The sequence below is a fragment of the Nerophis ophidion genome, linkage group LG20 (genome assembly GCF_033978795.1).
Source record: "Nerophis ophidion isolate RoL-2023_Sa linkage group LG20, RoL_Noph_v1.0, whole genome shotgun sequence".
NCBI lineage: Eukaryota > Metazoa > Chordata > Actinopteri > Syngnathiformes > Syngnathidae > Nerophis > Nerophis ophidion.
Window position 1 is genome coordinate 38,345,967 of NC_084630.1, and position 19,229 is coordinate 38,365,195.

General features: G+C 42.3%; 1 long non-coding RNA gene across 2 annotated transcripts in view; it reads right to left on the bottom strand.

Annotated features, from left to right (window-relative positions):
• Positions 1-208: 208 nt before the first annotated feature.
• Positions 209-19,229, bottom strand: part of LOC133539117 (uncharacterized) — a 43,069-nt gene continuing 24,048 nt past the window's right edge. Inside the window, exons 2-4 of one of the 2 annotated variants that reach the window (XR_009803189.1) lie at positions 15,146-15,289; positions 610-701; positions 209-538 (exon numbers count right to left, since the gene is read on the bottom strand). This is a non-coding gene — a long non-coding RNA (uncharacterized LOC133539117). The remainder of the gene's footprint in view (positions 539-609; positions 702-15,145; positions 15,290-19,229) is intronic. The other variant, XR_009803190.1, reaches the window with a different exon arrangement.

The following is a 19,229-nucleotide window of genomic DNA, read 5'->3' on the forward strand; positions in this document are numbered from 1 at the left end:
CTACTTAAAGTTAGATAATGCTGGAGGGCTCAGACCTCTTCAGTTGCCAAGATCTGTCAATTAGGGTGGATAGGATCAGGAACACAGGTCAGGGGTTAGTGAAACACTACATTTTGATGCAAATTCAAATAAAAGCGGTGTTTCATGGAAGAGGTCTGCACTCCAGATAGAGAATGCTTGAGGGCTCAAACCCACAAAATTGGTCAGTTTGGGTTTCGGGGTGTTAGGGGGCTAAAAAAAGTCTCAGAAACGAGTTTATTAATTAATACATCCTTGAAGGATATATGAGATGCTCACAATATCCAGCAGCAGCGTGAAATATTAAGCATGGGCGACATTCATATTAATGGCAAAATTACACTGAGACAGGGAATTAGGATTCCGGCCAACATTGATGGCGCGCTCTCGTGTCAAGCATATAAATCTACTCATGGCTCCAGGTTAGAATATCTTTTTTAAATTCATTATATGTTTTTTTTTTTTTCCCCTCTCTGCCAGGTATGCTCGCTTTGGGCTACTCAACCCTTGCGGCGTGATCCTAAAAAAAAAAAAAATTGCATTTTTGATGGGAACTAATTAGGCTGGTCCACACCTGAAATTCCGGCAGACCGTTGCGTCGTCCCGACTGGAGCTATAAGTTATTGAGAGGCGCCAACTGTTCTTCCCTCTGCACGGGAACACGAGCATGGAGGGCTGCCAGTCTGAAAGAAAATAACAGACAAGAGTTCAAATTAAAGAGAGTCTCGCTAATTAAAATCCATCAGAAAAGAAGATAAATATGTAGCTCTCTTTTTGAGTGTTCTTCCTGGTGCAATTTGAAGTCATTATGGCTATACGATGGAGCAAAAACCCTCTTGATTTTTAAATCGTATATACGATACATCCTTATAACTGTAGTAATTAAACAAAATAATCCCCTCAATTCCCCAAAAATCAGATTATAAAGACAATATAACATGTAAACATGGAGGCATAAGCAAAAGTGCAGTATATTTATCTGTACAGTAAATCTATTTTTATCTGCACCTTCTTTTGTAAATGCAAACACTCTGCAACTGATTGCTTTTTTATCCAATCCAATCCAATCCACTTTATTTGTATAGCACATTTAAACAACAATAACGTTTCCAAAGTGCTGCACAGCCATGTTAAAAACAATATTATGCTCCACCAATGACTGAACAAAACAAAAAATGAATAAAAATAAAACCAATAAAAACAATATAAAAACAAATATGATTAAAAACTATTTTAAAGGGTAAAATCAATTAAAACAGTAAAATAAAAATAAAAGTGTATAAAAAACACAGAGGACAGAGGACCACACAACTCACGTAGTATTAAAAGCCAAAGAATAAAAGTGGGTCTTAAGATGAGACTTAAAACACTCCACTGTGGAAACAGTTTGAACATGGAGCGGCAGAGTGTTCCAGAGCTTAGGGCCGACCACAGAGAAGGCCCTGTCTCCCCTGGTCTTAAATCTGGTCTTGGGCACCACGAGCTGGAGCTGGCTTTTGGATCCTGCACTACAACGAGCTAACGCAATGGAACATTGTTCTTATCGGTACTGTAAAGTTCAACTTTGAATGAAAATAAAAGAAGTCTAAGTCTAATAAAGTGTATAATCCAGGGGTCACCAACACGGTGCCCACGGGCAACAGGTAGCCCGTAAGGACCAGATGAGTCGCCCGCTGGCCTGTTCTAAAAATATCTCAAATAGCAGCTGTGGAGACGGTCCGACAGAGAGGCAGGGCACGCTGGAGCCCGGCCCAAGATGGCGGCGAGGAGGTGGGAATGGCGAGCAAGCGGCGAGGCGTGCCGGGAGCAACGCCACAAACAAGATCAGGTGTGTGGATCACGCAACTGTACACGATTAAAGTATCGCCTCTCATTTTATAAAAGGGGAGAAGGAGGAGAGAACGGGGCTGGTGATGGTGCAGAGCGAGAAAAACACATACAACGACAGAGACGGAGACAAGAAGAGGCGGGCTGAAGTACGTGCTGCTGACAAGCAGACGGCGGAGAGAGCAGCAGAGGGAGACGGGAGACGCAGCGGAAGAGAGACCCGACCACAGACAAGCTTGTGTGGCAAAATAAAGCAAGTCAAACCTGCTCGAAGGCATGTCCTTCCTTGGTGGTCCATGGAACCCGCATGACGACGGCGTGAGTCCGTCACAGCAGCACTTATCTGTGAGCTGCCTCTATTTTTCAAATTGTATTTATTTACTAGGAAGCTGGTCTCGCTTTGCTCGACATTTTTAATTCTAAGAGAGACAAAACTCAAATAGAATTTGAAAATCCAAGAAAATATTTTAAAGACTAGGTTTTCATTTGTTTAAATAAATTCATTTATTTTTTTACTTTGCTTCCTATAACTTTCAGAAAGACAATTTTAGAGAAAAAATACAACCTTAAAAAGGATTTTAGGATTTTTAAACACATATACCTTTTTACCTTTTAAATTCCTTCCAATTCTTTCCTGACAATTTAAATCAATGTTCAAGTAAATTTATTTTTTTTATTGTAAAGAATAATAAATACATTTTTAATTTAATTCTTTATTTTAGCTTCTGTTCTTTCAACGAAGTTTTTTTTTAAATATTTATTCAAACTTATTATGATTAAAATAAAATAAAAATATTCTGGCAAATCTAGAAAATCTGTAGAATCAAATTTAAATCTTATTTCAAAGTCTTGAATTTCTTTTAAAATTTTTGTTCTGTAAAATCTAGAAGAAATAATGATTTGTCTTTGTTAGAAATATAGCTTGGTCCAATTTGTTATATATTCTAACAAAGTGAAGATTGGATTTTAACCTATTTAATCAAAAATATATATTTATTGTGAGAAATCATTAAAATGATCAGTGTTTCCACAAAGATAAATATCATTAATTATTAATAATAACATACAGTTAAAGGTAAATTGAGCAAATTGGCTATTTCTGGCGATTTATTTAAGTGTGTATCAAACTGGTAGCCCTTCGCATTAATCAGTACCCAAGAAGTAGCTCTTGCTTTCAAAAAGGTTGGTGACCCCTGGTATAATCTGACCAACCAAGACGACAAAAGTTTATTGCCGTTACATCTCAATTCACTCCTATCTTTTTTCCACTCACCTTCTATTTTGAATACCTGTCCTACTATATAAAATCAGAGTAAGAACCCCATTTATTTTAGAAAAAAACTGACCAAAGAAGCTGAGAAAGCCGTTTCTCTTTCTCATCACCACAATTTATTTTTGTGAGGACTATAATTATATTAATTTTTAATTATTTCCTGTCCAAGAAAGAGGATTTAATGGAGGCAAAAAAATACAAAAAAAAGAAGTTATTTGTCACTTTACATGCCTACATTTAAACCAATAATCAGAATTAATTAAGAGTTCATTACTGTTACTGGAGAAAAAACACGATTGATGTCAGTTGCAAGATTACCAATCGAGATGGGGTCATATCGGAAATAACAGTAATATCCCCCATCTTCCATTTAAAATGATGGTACTATACAGTGTAATCCAAACAAGAATACTACTTACATTATTTCATTTAATTCTAAATATCTTTTTCTTTTACTTTGATTGCTGTCATGCACCATTGTTTATGAAAATAACAACTAAATAGCAAACAAATATAATGACATGCATTTTTAAATAATATACTGTAATATAATAAACTAAATATACGAAAAAACTCTTACATTTTCTGATGGCTGTGTATTATTAGGAACCTCCCTTTTAAGAGTATTAAGTTCTACAATGATGAGCGGTGAAGTTCAAAAATGTATTTTACCTAACTGAAGTAAGTACAAGCAATAGCAATAACAGGGCTGGAGGGAGTAAGCCGATATATTGGAAGGTCGGACCAGTCTTGAAAATGGTTGCCCGGCTCTCTTGCTTTTGTCCGCCTAAGGGTGCTCCGCCTTGGAAACGAAACTGAAAGTTAACTTGACATGTGCCGAGCGCCCATATTTAATAATAACATACTGTATGTGTGTGTGAATTAGGGCTGGGCGATATGGTCTTTTTTTAATATCTCAATATTTTTAGGCCATATCGCGATACACCATACATATCTCCATATTTTGCCTTAGCCTTGAATGAACACTTGATGCATATAATCACACCAGTATGATGATTCTATGTGTCTACATTCAAACACCAGTATGATGATTCTATGTGTCTATATTAAAATATTGTTCATACTGCATTAATATATGCTACTTTTAAACTTTCATGCAGAAAACGAAATCAGAACTATGTCAATTGACCAAAAGTGTATTTATTAAACAGTTATTAAGCAGTGGCACAAACGTTCATCCATCCATCCATCCATCCATCCATCCATCCATCCATCCATCATCTTCCGCTTATCCGAGGTCGGGTCGCGGGGGCAACAGCCTAAGCAGGGAAACCCAGACTTCCCTCCTCCCAGCCACTTCGTCTAGCTCTTCCCGGGGGATCCCGAGGCGTTCCCAGGCCAGCCGGGAGACATAGTCTTCCCAACGTGTCCTGGGTTTTCCCCGTGGCCTCCTACCGGTTGGACGTGCCCTAAACACCTCCCTAGGGTGGCGTTCGGGTGGCATCCTGACCAGATGCCCGAACCACCTCATCTGGCTCCTCTCGATGTGAAGGAGCAGCGGCTTTACTTTGAGTTCCTCCCGGATGGCAGAGCTTCTCACCCTATCTCTAAGGGAGAGACCCGCCACCCGGCGGAGGAAACTCATTTCGGCCGCTTGTACCCGTGATCTTATCCTTTCGGTCATGACCCAAAGCTCATGACCATAGGTGAGGATGGGAACGTAGATCGACCGGTAAATTGAGAGCTTTGCCTTCCGGCTCAGCTCCTTCTTCACCACAACGGACTGGTACAACGTCCGCATTACTGAAGACGCCGCACCGATCCGCCTGTCGATCTCACGATCCACTCTTCCCTCACTCGTAAACAAGACTCCTAGGTACTTGAACTCCTCCACTTGGGGCAGGGTCTCCTCCCCAACCCGGAGATGGCACTCCACCCTTTTCCGGGCGAGAACCATGGACTCGGACTTGGAGGTGCTGATTCTCATTCCGGTCGCTTCACACTCGGCTGCGAACCGATCCAGCGAGAGCTGAAGATCCCGGTCAGATGAAGCCATCAGGACCACATCATCTGCAAAAAGCAGAGACCTAATCCTGCGGTCACCAAACCGGATCCCCTCAACGCCTTGACTGCGCCTAGAAATTCTGTCCATAAAAGTTATGAACAGAATCGGTGACAAAGGACAGCCTTGGTGGAGTCCAACCCTCACTGGAAACGTGTTCGACTTACTGCCGGCAATGCGGACCAAGCTCTGGCACTGATCGTACAGGGAACGGACCGCCAGAATAAGACAGTCCGATACCCCATACTCTCTGAGCACTCCCCACAGGACTTCCCGAGGGACACGGTCGAATGCCTTCTCCAAGTCCACAAAGCACATGTAGACTGGTTGGGCAAACTCCCATGCACCCTCAAGAACCCTGCCGAGAGTATAGAGCTGGTCCACAGTTCCACGACCAGGACGAAAACCACACTGTTCCTCCTGAATCCGAGGTTCGACTATCCGACGTAGCCTCCTCTCCAGTACACAAACGTTCATATCATTTCCAAAACAGAAAGTGCAGGATTGTCAGAGACATTTTAAGTGTCAAATAAAAATGAGCTGCATAATAGGAAATCAAATAGTATTCGTCCTTCGCTATGTTGTAGGATAATACGGACGTTATTAAATTCTATTGTTGACTATTTTTTTCATACGGTGTTAATCTGGAAATCTTTGCCTCGGCATTTTGATGGTGTGAGCGTGTGGCACCGAACGGAGATGATGACATGCAGTTTCAAACACTCTTCCTTCTCTAGCAAGTGACTTCTCAAATGATGCTACATATTGTCAGTAATGTTACTTTCGGTAGCAATGCTTTTGCCACATGCTTGACAAATTACGGTTGCCTGTTTGACATATTCTCACTTGAAGCCAAACCACCGCAATACGATGGATCACCTGCTGTTTTTCTTGGGAATCAATTCTTCCTTCATTCGCACCTTCTTTCTCTTGTATTACCACTCACACGGCTCCGCTTGCATCACAGCCAACGTTATCCATTCTGCTACCTCTCTGCTCCGCGAGGGCGTTTACGTATGTGACGTATGACGTGACAGTATGTGACTGTGGCGAGGTGGAGCCGACGGTCCGACAGAGAGGCAGGGCACGCTGGAGCCCGGCCCAAGATGGCGGCGAGGAGGCGGGGATGGCGAGCGAGCGGCAAGGCGTGCCGGGAGCGATACCACAAACGAGATCAGGTTTGTGGATCGCACACCTGTACACGATTACCGTATCTCCTCTCGCTGTATAAAAGGGGAGGAGAAGGAGAGAATGGGGCTGGTGATGGTGCGGAGCGAGAGAAAAACATACAACAACGAAAACGGAGCGCAAGAGGAAGACTGAAGTACGTGCTGCTGAAAAGCAGACGGCGAGGCAAGCAGCAGGGGCAGACGGAAGACGCAGCGGAGGAGCGACCCGGCCGCAGACAAGCTTGTATTGGAAAATAAAACATCTCAAACCTGCTCAAAGTCATGTCCTTCCTTGGTGGTCCATGGAACCCGCAAGACGACGGCTTGAGACCGTCACAGTGACGTATGTAAGAAAGTGTGCGTGTTTTAAGTCTCTGTGAGAAGGAGAGACAGGAAAGAGCGAGGAGAGGCTGTAGTGTAATGCCCACAGCTTAATGCAACTGCGTGACAACATTTACTCGAATATCAAGATATTGGCTTCACGGTGGCAGAGGGGTTAGTGCGTCTGCCTCACAATACGAAGGTTCAAATCCAGGCTCGGGATCTTTCTGTGTGGAGTTTGCATGTTCTCCCCGTGAATGCGTGGGTTCCCTCCGGGTACTCCGGCTTCCTCCCACTTCCAAAGACATGCACCTGGGGATAGGTTGATTGGCAACACTAAATTGGCCCTAGTGTGTGAATGTGAGTGTGAATGTTGTCTGTCTATCTGTGTTGGCCCTGCGATGAGGTGGCGACTTGTCCAGGGTGTACCCCGCCTTCCGCCCGATTGTAGCTGAGATAGGCGCCAGCGCCCCCCGCGACCCCGAAAGGGAATAAGCGGTAGAAAATGGATGGATGGATGGATGGATGTCATTTTCTATATCGCACCGAGACAAACCCGGGATATATCGTGTATATCGATATATCGCCCAGCCCTAGTGCGTTCATCATGCGTTTATATTTTCTTGCGGAACGAAGCCCAAGTCAAAGGCGTCCTATTCTGCTTACAGGTGGAAAATATTACTCAGTTTTATACTTTTAAAATGCCCATACATTCAAATAGTAAAACAATTTAAAAATATAAAGATGGACGGAGAAACACTGAATTGCATTTTTCTCCTCTAAGTAACTAAAGGGGACTTGCTAGCCTCAAGATCAGGGGTCTCAAACATGCGGCCTGGGGGCCAATTGCGGCCCTCGAGGCGGTATTTTGCGGCCCCCACCTTAATACGACAGTTTAATGTTAGTGTGGCCAGCAAGTTTTATATGAATGGCGCTTGACAGCGTTGTGTTATTTGGGTCCAAAAATACTCTTTCAAAGTTCTGGGTTGCCTACGCCTGCATTAGTGGAAAAACAGCAAATGAGTGACTGCAGCTGTGCAAATACGTGAATGGCTGCAGTCACACCGCGACACCAGTCCCTTAAATCCTGGACCAATTCAAACCGTTAGTTTTTGCATTGCCTCACACGATAAACACTACATATATTTCTATAAGACGGCGGATAACATTCCGGGAGCCGCTACTTTTTTGCGCTTGCTATCCCGGTACTTTCACCGGCTATAATTCGCCGACCGCCGTGTTGCTGTAGGGAGGAAAAGCGGAACGACACACATTGCGGAAATAACATTATTCTACGTGCGTCGGCTAAATACAAATAATATTCCACATCCCCAAACATGTCTTTTTCAAAGCCTGCAGTAAGGAGAAAGGTTAGTGATGACCAAAGACAATTCCAGGAAAAGTGGGAGATGCAATATTTCTTTGTTGAGCACAGGGGCACCCCGACATGTCTTATTTACACAGAGAAAGTTGCGCTGCACAAGGAATACAATTTGAAACGTCATTATTAGGAGTGGGCAAATTAATGCGTTAATTACGAGTTAACTCATCAATCTATTAACGCCGACAATTATTTTATCGCACATTTGCGCATGTTGTTTACATGCTTTTATTTTGTTAATGCCTTTTCTTAACAAGATGGCGACGCCCGGACGGGCTTCGGCGTTGAGGGGTTCTTGGTAAAGATGGAACATTTGGCAAAAATACCGGACAATTCTGCAAATTTCATGGCTGGCTTACAGCGTGGTCACTCCGGGATCACTTACGACCGCCAGACAATTCTGAATGTGGATAGATCGGGCCGTTTTGGACTGAATGACGCGTGCTTGCTAGACCGGCTAGCTAGCATGGGAATACTTTGCCGGCTACATCCAGCGGCCTGTGAAGCAGCGGAGTATATGTGTTGTCTGTCTATTTATCAATAATGCAGACGAGGCGTGTGGGCTGAGTTCTTAACGTTTGCTTTTAAGAGCGTGCATATCACAACATACAAGATATCGTCATGGCGACACAACCTATACCGGGCTACCGCGCATGCTCGTCACTCCTGTTGCATGCTGGGTAGGGTAGTTCTTTTTTTCCCTGGCTCATAACATCACAATATAGTACCATGTATATGCGTTCAGTTTATCAAAGCACCAAGCAAACAATCGGAAAATTCCCATCATATCAATTCCTAGATATGGTCATAATTATTTTAAGTGCACTACGCAGAATAAACACAACATTATTAATATTGCTACTACGGATAATTTGATCAAAAATTCCCTAAAATAGCCCACGACATATAATATAGTTTTTTTTTATAAATGTTTCTGCTGTTACCTCAGAAATTGCCTGTTCAGATGTTATGATTGTGGATCAGAGATTTGTATGTAGATTATATTTATTTTCCATAACAAACAGGATAACTTAAATACCCTGGCAGTGACAATAAGCTTAAATGTTTGTATTTATATTTTTTGAGTAGATTTTCATAAAATATGCTATTTAACTGCTACTGTTTAACAAGGACTGATTTAAATTGTGTTTGCACAACAAATGTTTTGGCGCTTTTGTTCATGTGGGAGAATATTCCAATAAAGGTGCACTACACACTACTTTTGAATTCATTATTGGGCTTTGCGTATACAATGCAGTTAATTTTTAATCGTTGCCCAGCCCTAGTCATTATACAACTGGACATGCTGGGGAGTATGCAAAAAACATTTTAAGACATTTTTTCTTGCGGCCCATCCTCACCCATACTCTGAATCCAGTGGCCCCCGGGTAAATTGAGTTTGAGACCCCTGCTCAAGATGAATGACAATAAAACACTCACATTTTTATCTGGTGAAGAATGGCTGACTGCGGGGGTGAGGTGGAGGGGGCGGGCGCGTCCTAGATGTTGGCGTTTAACTTTTGGATGTTTCATTTCACAAGTTTTCTCGCACATGCGAGAAGGCGGAACAAAAGATTCCTCGGTCTTCTCAAGTCCGCCCAGTGATATTCACCCCGGGGTTCCTCTGACAGGACACGGGATCGTCTAAGTTTGTAACCGTGGCGAAGGCAAGAGGAACACCTTTCAAGAAGCTGCTGTTTCCGAGTCGTAGTCGTGATTAAAGGACGCGCGACGCTTCGGTGACAAGACTGCATGATTAATTCATCGCAAACAGTAGAATTTGGGTGTGTTACTTTGAAAAATGTTCAAAACTGGCGGCCTGTAATAAAAGCAGCCGGAGAAATTCCACCTCATTAACATTTCATTCCTCTTTCATGTGAAAGAGCCAATATAGGCTGTCACAATCAATCAGGTGTCCAGAGGAAGGAGAGGATTGGGGAATATGTCAACTTTGGGGCTGTCACTTTGCTTGTGTTGCCTTTAAGCCCACAATGTCGGGAAATGTGGCGGCTTTCAAACACTTGTGTGAGGGGGGGGGGACAAAGATGAAGGAAAAGTGGTTTTCTCGTCACAGAACCTGTGGCTGACTGGCGCTCCAACTACGGGAGATTGAGGGCAGACGCGGCACAGGAAGTTCAATTTGTCATCGACTTGCAACTACCATTGAGCCGCGACAACATCCCTGCCTTCCTACAATATCTACGACAAACGGCGCTACAGTAACTAGGGATGGTTTCACATTTGAACAGACGCAGTACCAATTCCTAACTAGGAATCGATACTTGATGGAGAACTACACCTATTTTGGAATTTCATCTACAAAAACCCAAAACCAGTGAAGTTGCCACGTTGTGTAAATCGGAAATAAAAACAGAATACAATGATTGGCAAATCCTTTTCAACTTGTATTCTGTTGAATAAACTGCAAAGACAAGATATTTTATTGTTTGAACTCAGAAATTTTTTTTTTTTTGCAAATAATCATAACTTAGAATTTAATGGCAGCAACACATTGCAGAAAACTTGTCACGGGGGCATTTTTACCACTGTGTTACATGGCCTTTCCTTGTAACAATGCTCAGTAAACGTTTAGGAACTGAGAAGACACATTTTTGAAGTGGAATTCTTTCCCATTCTTGCTTGATGTAGAGCTTAAGTTGTTTAACAGTCTGGGGTCTTTGTTGTCATATTTTAGGCTTCATATTGCACCACATATTTTCAATGGGAGACAGGTCTGGACTACAGGCAGGCCAGTCTAGTACACACACTCTTTTACTATGAAGCCACACTGTTGTAACACTTGGCCTTGCTGAAATAAGCAGGGGCGTCCATGATAATGTTGCTTGGATGGCAACATATGTTGCTCCAAAACCTGTATGTACCTTTCAGCATTAATGGTGCCTTCACAGATGTGTAAGTTACCCATGCCTTGGGCACTAATACACCCCCATACCATCACAGATGCTGGCTTTTCAACTTTGCCCCAAGAACACTCCGGATGGTTCTTTTCCTCTTTGGTTCCGGAGTACACAGCGTCCACAGTTGAAATGTGGACTCGTCAGACCACAGAACACTTTTCCACTTTGCATCAGTCCATCTAAGAAGAGCTTGGGCCCAGCGAAGCCGGCGGCCTTTGTGGGTGTTGTCGATAAACGGCTTCTGCTTTGCATACAGTAGTAGAGTTTTAACTTGCACTTACAGATGTAGAGACAAACTGTAGTTACTGACAGTGGTTTTCTGAAGTGTTCCTGAGCCCATGTGGTGATATTCTTTACAGACTAATTTCGCTTTTTGATGCAGTACCGCCTGAGAGATCGAAGGTCCGTAATATTATCGCTTATGTGGAGTGATTTCTCCAGATTCTCTGAACCCCCATCCATCCATTTTGTACTGCTTATTCCCTTCAGGGTCGCAGGGTACGCTGGAGCCTATCTCAGCAACAATCGGGCGGAAGGCGGCGTACACCCTGGACAAATAGTCACTTCATCGCAGGGCCAACACAGATAGACAGACAACATTCACATCTGAATCTTTTGATGACATTATGAACTGTAGATGGTGAAATCCCTAAATTCCTTGCAATAGCTTGTTGGAAAATTTGCTCAGGCATTTGTTGACAAAGTGGTGACCCTCGCCCCATCCTTGTTTGTGAAACACTGAGCATTTCATGGAAGCTGCTTTTATACCCCATCATGGCACCCACCTGTTCCCAATTAGCCTGTTCATCTGTGGGATGTTCCAAATAAGTGTTTGATGAGCATTTTTTGCCACTTGTGCCAGCTTTTTTGAAACATGTTGCAGGCATCAAATTCCAAATGAGCTCATATTGGCAAAAAATAACAAAGTTTTCCAGTTCGAACGTTGAGTATCTTGTCTTTTCGGTCTATTCAATTGAATATAAGTTGAAAAGGATTTGCAAATCATTGTATTCTGTTTTTATTTACCATTTACACAACGTAACCACTTCACTGGTTTTGGCGTTTTGTAAATGACCAAGGATGTGTGTGTACATGCATGGATAGGAAACAGAGTGCGTCCATTGTATGAGATCACATGTACAATTCACTCTGTTCAAAAGGTGGGAAAAAGGTAAAAAAAAAAAAAGGTATTTTTCATTCTTTAATCTAGTTTCTTTCTGCTGCAGTGCAATGTGAACTGAACTATACGTTACAGTAATTAAGGTGGAATAGCTTCAGTACAGTACAGTATGTAGTAGGCTCAGCAATATTAGTGTCATTGCTTTTCCTCTTTAAAGACTCTTGAAAACATTGGCCCCAGCTTTTATTTTTACACATGGAGAGACACATAAAATATAAAATCTATGCATTATACTCCAATATTACTCAGGTTTGAATGTTCAGGTTTCCGACTGACTTGTTGATTCATGCTTTCATTTCCAACAAACCAATCAAAAAAAGGTGTCTTCAACACGAATTACACATGAAATACTTGGGGAAAAATAATGAGGTTACATGGCAAAGAAGCTCTTAAGAGCACTTGTCAGGAACTTAGAGGAATATGTGACTCCCCGTGAGGATCAATGACATAATCACACGCTTGTCATTACTGCGCTTGTGGACCCTGCAGCTACTAGAAGGTTCTATTACAAGTCAATGTTGTCTTAATGGTGCTGGGACAGAGTGGGGAATATGTCGAGGTTGTGTTCAGAAAAAGCTGACCCGCGAGTCGGAAAAAGCAGGTGAGGGCGTAACAACAGAACGACTGCGTTTTTTACCTCTGATTATTTTGTCTAGAACAGAGGTGTCAAACTTGTTTTCACTGAGGGCCACACCGCAGTGATGCCCGCTTGTAAAAGTACATCATTATTGAATTTGCATATGAATTTAAATATTATTATTATTTTTTTTATTTAAAGAGTAAAAAAAAACAAAAAACTGTCAGCTTGATTGCTTTTACTGTAAAATATATGGTCAGTGTTGGCATTAACGTACTTGTTGTGTCTTTGTACGCTTTGAAATCAGAAAGGACGCACAATTCCATTCATGGACGCGGATTTATTTTTAATTTTTTTTAACTGCTCGGTTTGCTTGTTTTTTATTTGATCGATTTTCGCTTTCCGCCGGTGTTTTGTTTTGTTTATATTTGCCGGATCAAATTTCCATCCCCGTTTATTTCGTTTTCATTTGCCGTAAGAAAATACTTATGGCTGCACTACAGGCCCACTACAGGTGGATGAAAACTTTGTATACCAAAACATTTTACAAACCCTGTTTCATTATGAGTTGGGAAATTGTGCTGGATGTAAATATAAACGGAATACAATGATTTGCAAATCATTTTCAACCCATATTCAGTTAAATATGCTACAAAGACAACATATTTGATGTTCAAACTGATAAACATTTTTTTTTTTTTTAAATAATCATTAACTTTAGAATTTGGTGCCAGCAACACGAGACAAAGAAGTTGAGAAAAGTGGCAATAACTACTGATAAAGTTGAGGAATGCTCATCAAACACTTATTGGAACATCCCACTACTTTCAATAAAACACAAAGCTGACCCTAAATGTTACCTTTAAATAAAATATAATTAATGTCCTTTTTGTGATGAGGTGGCAACTTGTCCAGGGTGTACCTCGCCTTCCGCCCGAATGCAGCTGAGATAAGCTTCAGCACCCACCCCGCCCCCAAGAGGGACAAGCTGTAGAAAATGGATGGATGTCCTTTTTTTAATTTTTTTTTACAAAAATCTGAATTTCCCCCGCATCCTTTTTTTTTTTTTTTCCAAGAAGGCGCTGCTGTAGTGGCTGCTGTAGGCGGGAGCTCTGTGCTCTTGTGTCATCCTTTTGTGTTTCCCTCTTGTTTTCATGTGTTATTATATTTTTTTGCATTTTGGTCCGGGACCCTTTGGGACTGTGTGACAAGGGGTGGCACTTTCGTGACCTCTGTGGTGCTTTTTTTGTGGACTTCTGGATCTGCCTCCCGGGAGCCTTTTGGCCATGGAGACCAGCTGCAGGGTCTCTGCTACACTAGAGTCTGTTTGGATGTACTGGAGGAGATGCGGATGAGGGGACAGGACTGTGGAGCTAGCACTGAGCTACTGGGACGGAGAGGCTTCGCGGTGTCTTGGCTGGGTGAGCAGGTGTCGGACACCTCAGTCACCTTGGACGTATCCTCGCTCATCCATGCGGACTGGACACTGGCCGAGAGTGGAGTCGGCTGTCTTGGTTGCTTTGTTGGGTCTGCTCCTGTCTCTGGCCATGCTCCCTCCACCCCAGCGGACGATGGCGTGGAACACCGCAGAGGCCACCACAGTGGATATGTTTATTTTACTTTTTATTCATAGCTGTATGTAGAAGTGTCTGGTTGTATCTGCTGCTTTAATGTCCTTAATGTCCTCTGTGTTCTTTGATGTTTGATGTTTCCCTCTTACACACATGGAAGAGGGATGTGTACTATGGCTATGAGTTGTTGTTGTTTTTTTTTCCCTTGGCCTCAGTCTGCACCCCCACTCCAGGGCCTAGGCTAAGACCGATTTTTTAATTTTATTTCAATCTTCTATTTTTTTTCTTCACCCCCCCCCATAAACCACCCCCCCCTACCCCCCTTGTTTACCTGTATGTCATCTTTTTTGTAAGGGGCGCTGGAAGCCGGCAGACCCGTCAGCGATCCTGTTCTGTCTCCCTGTAATGTTTGTCTGATCTTGAATGGGATTGTGCTGAAAATTGTAATTTTCCTGAAGGAACTCTCCTGACGGAATAAATAAAGTACTATCTCTATCTATCTACTTTGACTTTTCATCATGCAACCCTTAGTGGAATATGTTTGGACACATCTGAGTTGTATTCAATGTTCAGAGTTTTTTTTTGTTTGCAATTTTAATATTGTTGTTTTATCCAACAATATGCCTTTGGACGCCCCCGTGTTTATACAATATATATATTTTTTTGCACGTTCAAATTGTTCTTGAGTTTAAAAATTATAAAAAAATGTATCTCGAAATTGAAAGAGCGAATACATTCAGTAAGAAAAGATGAAGTGCTTTATTGATGCAATTTACTTGCAGGCTTTTGCTGGCCACATAAAACAATGTAGCGGGCCAGAAGTGGCCCCAGGGCCTTGAGTTTGACTCCTGTGATGTATGAACTAAATGTATGAGCGTACTCCTTACCGGGGAATCTCCTGCCAAAACTGGATCAGTAGTTTCCTGCCTTGTCGCCATACTTCTCCCTCCCCTTGGGATCCAAAATTGGTGTAACCTTGTCGCTAACATGCTGTGACACTCCCTCACACCCCTCCGGCCATCACCTCAGTCCTGGGGAATAAACGGCATTACTAAAAGCAAGAGTGCAGGTGCGATAAGACACTTTTAGAACAGGGGGCAGCCAATAGAGCTAACAAGGATGATGTGTCGATCGACATCAAATGATCCTTATTTATAATGCATGGAACTGACCGAGAAAAGTATTGCTGTCAAATAGTATCCAGCTTGGACTATTTCACAGACAGAGGTTAGAAAGTCATGCTCCATCTCATCCAAATTTTAATCTGGAAGTCTGTTTATGAAAGTTTTTTTTTTTTTTTTTTGGATTACACTGCAAAATATTTGCCACTTGTTAAGAGTTACATTTTGTTTTTAAGAATTTCCCAATTTTAAGAGCAATTTATTTACAAACCCCGTTTCCGTATGAGTTGGAAAATTGTGTTACCGTATTTCCTTGAATAGCCGCCGGGGCGCTAATTCATTTTAAACCTCTTCTCACTCCTGCGCTTATTCAAGGCATGTGGTAAAAGTAAGCAAGCGCTAATAATCTTAAAACCTCTTCTCACCCCAGCGCTTACCAATGACATGCAGTAAAAAAATTGAGTGTGATGTACAAAAAAAACATTAATAAATAAATATTCTGCGACCGCAGCCCGGTGGTTGGGGACCATAGCTCTACAACATGTCATCGCGCCCACTTTTACACCATGCTATCTGCGGGCCGGCCGGACGCATGCATTTCGCTGCTTCTCATACGAGATTGCAATGCATACTTGGTCAACAGCCATACCTTTTACACTGATGGTTGTGATATAAACAACTTTAACACTTTTACTAATATGAGCCACACTCTGTGAACCCACACCAAACACATTTCTGGAGAACATCGGCTCTGTAACGAATTATAAACATAAGAATTACCCATAATGCCATTCATCCATAACTCTTGGCTATATTATACACACGCCTCCAACCCCGCCCACCTCAACCGACAAACGGAGAGGGGGGGGGGGGGGGGGGGGGATATTTGGTGCTAGCGGGTGTATATTATAGCCAAGAGTCATGGATGCATTGCATTCTGGGTAAGTGTTATTTTGCGTTTATAATGTGTTACAGAGCCGATGTTCTCCAGAAATGTGTTTGTCATTCTTGTTTAATGTGAATTCACAGAGTGTTGCGCATATTAGTAAGAGTGTTAAAGTTGTTTTATATCACAACCATTAGTGTGATCTGTATGGCTGTGGAACAAGACCCCTGGTTAACACATAGTAAAAGCAAAATAAAACTCCTCCACCATTTTGAAAAAGACGACAGGGGAAGCGTCACTTGTAATGTTACGAATTTGACCCTCCGGTAAACGTAAGCATGCGCTTATTAATTTGGGGAGCGAGTTTGACCCCCGCAGTAATTCAAGGCAGGCGCATATTACATGCCCGGCGGCTATTCAAGTAAATACGGTATATGTAAAAATAAACGGAATTCAATGATTTGCAAATCCTTTTCAACCCATATTCAGTTGAATATGCTACAAAGACTGATAAAGTTAAGGAATGCTCATCAAACACTTTTTGGGAACATCCCACAGGTGTGCAGGCTAACTGGAAACAGGTGGGTGCCATGATTGGCTATAAAAACAGCTTCCCAAAAAATGCTCAGTCTTTCACAAAAATGGGTTGTACTTGTATAGCGCTTTTCTACCTTCAAGGGACTCAAAGCGCTTTGACACTACTTCCACATTTACCCATTCACACACACATTCACACACTGATGGAGGGAGCTGCCATGCAAGGCGCTAACCAGCACCCATCAGGAGCAAGGGTTAAGTGTCTTGCTCAGGACACAATGGACGTGACGAGGTTGGTACTAGGTGGGAATTGAACCAGGGACCCTCGGGTTGCGCATGGCCACTCTTGCCACGCCGTCCCCACAAAAAAGGATGGAGCGAGGTACACCTCTTTGTCCACAACTGCGTGAGCAAATACTTAAACAATTTAAGAACAACATTTCTCAAACTGCAATTGCAAGAAGTTTAGGGGTTTCAACATCTATGGTCCATAATATCATCAAAAGGTTCAGAGAATCTGGAGAAATCACTCCACGTAAGCGGCATGGCCGGAAACCAACACTGAATGACCGTGACCTTCGATCCCTCAGACGGCACTGTATCAAAAACCGACATCAATCTCTAAAGGATATCACCACATGGGCTCAGGAACACTTCAGAAAACCACTGTCACTCAATACAGTTCGTCGCTACATCTGTAAGTGCAAGTTAAAGCTCTACTATGCAAACCGAAAGCCATTTATCAACAACATCCAGAAACGCCACCGGCTTCTCTGGGCCTGACATCATCTAAGATGGACTGATGCAAAGTGGAAAAGTGTTCTGTGGTCTGACAAGTCCACATTTCAAATTGCTTTTGGAAATATTCAACATCGTGTCATCCGGACCAAAGGGGAAGCGAACCATTCAGACTGTTATCGACGCAAAGTTCAAAAGCCAGCATGTGTGATGGTATGGGGGTGCATTAGTGCCCAAGGCATGGGTAACTTACACATCTGTGAAGGCACCATTAATGCTGAAAGGTACATACATGTTTTGGAACAACATATGCTACCATCTAAGTGCCGTCTTTTTCATGGACGCCCCTGCTTATTCCAGCAATGCAATGCCAAGCCACATTCAGCATGTGTTACAACAGCGTGGCTTCGTAAACAAAAAGACGCGGGTACTTTCTGGCCCGTCTGCAGTCCAGACCTGTGTCCCATGGAAAATGTGTGGCGCATTATGAAGCGTAAAATACGACGGCGGAGACCCCGGACTGTTGAACGACTGAAGCTCTACATAAAACAAGAATGGGAAAGAATTCCATTGTCAAAGCTTCAACAATTAAATTACTCAGTTCTCAAACATTTATTGAGTGTTGTTAAAAGAAAATGTGATGTAACACAGTGGTAAACATGCCCTTTCCCAACTACTTTGGCACGTGTTGCAGCCATGAAATTCAAAAGTTAATTATTATTTGTAAAAAATAAATAAAGTTTATGAGTTTCAACATCAAATATGTTGTCTTTGTAGTGCATTCAATTAAATATGGGTTGAAAAGGATTTGCAAATCATTGTATTTCATTCATATTTACTTCTAACAAAATTTCCCAACTCATACGGAAACAGGGTTTGTATATATTTGTTGACATTTTAACCTCTTTTTGAACGTGTATGACAGTGAGGGAAGTGAAAACTAACTATTGCAATGAGTAATTGTATGGCAGCTGTACATTTAATAAAGGTTTTATACATTTTTATTTCCATATAGACGCTACCCAGCAAAAAAGGAAGTCATCGTAGCATTTTTCTTGTGCGGACCAGACAAAATGTCCCCACAAAGACCAACGTCTTCCCAATAAAAGGTGCTTAAGGAGAAGTAGAAAGACAGCAGCACACGCGCAAAGAGCGGGTTGTCCTGATTAAGACTGACTCGCACCTCATCAAGCGTCCTCTCTCAGGAGACGAGAGGCCTCATTACGGCAGACAGAGCGGCAACAATGACACTCGGCGCCGGGCCGTGACTCTTTTGCTAATGGACCCGTGCGGATCTGTGGGCAAAGTTCTGGCGCGGCGAGAGCGCGAGCATGAAACCTGATGTGATAGCATGCCTCGTGGGCAAGTATTATTCCAACTGTATATCATTAGCCGGAGTGCGTTTTCTAATTAGCGACGGGGCAGAATAATGAATACAGCTCCATTAATCAAAAGGTAATATATGTAAAAGTACTGTTTTATGGCCTGGGGGAGGCCAGTGAAAGGTGGGGAGTAGACGGAGGGAAGGGAAAAAAACACACACAAAAAAATGGGGATGGAATGTAAAAACAGCCATCACGGAGAACATTGCTTTTCATATTCATATACACATTCTTTTATGCAATTTACACTGCTTGTTCTTCAGGGAGGGAAAGTGAAAATTAAAACCAAAGAGTCAGCACAAGCGCT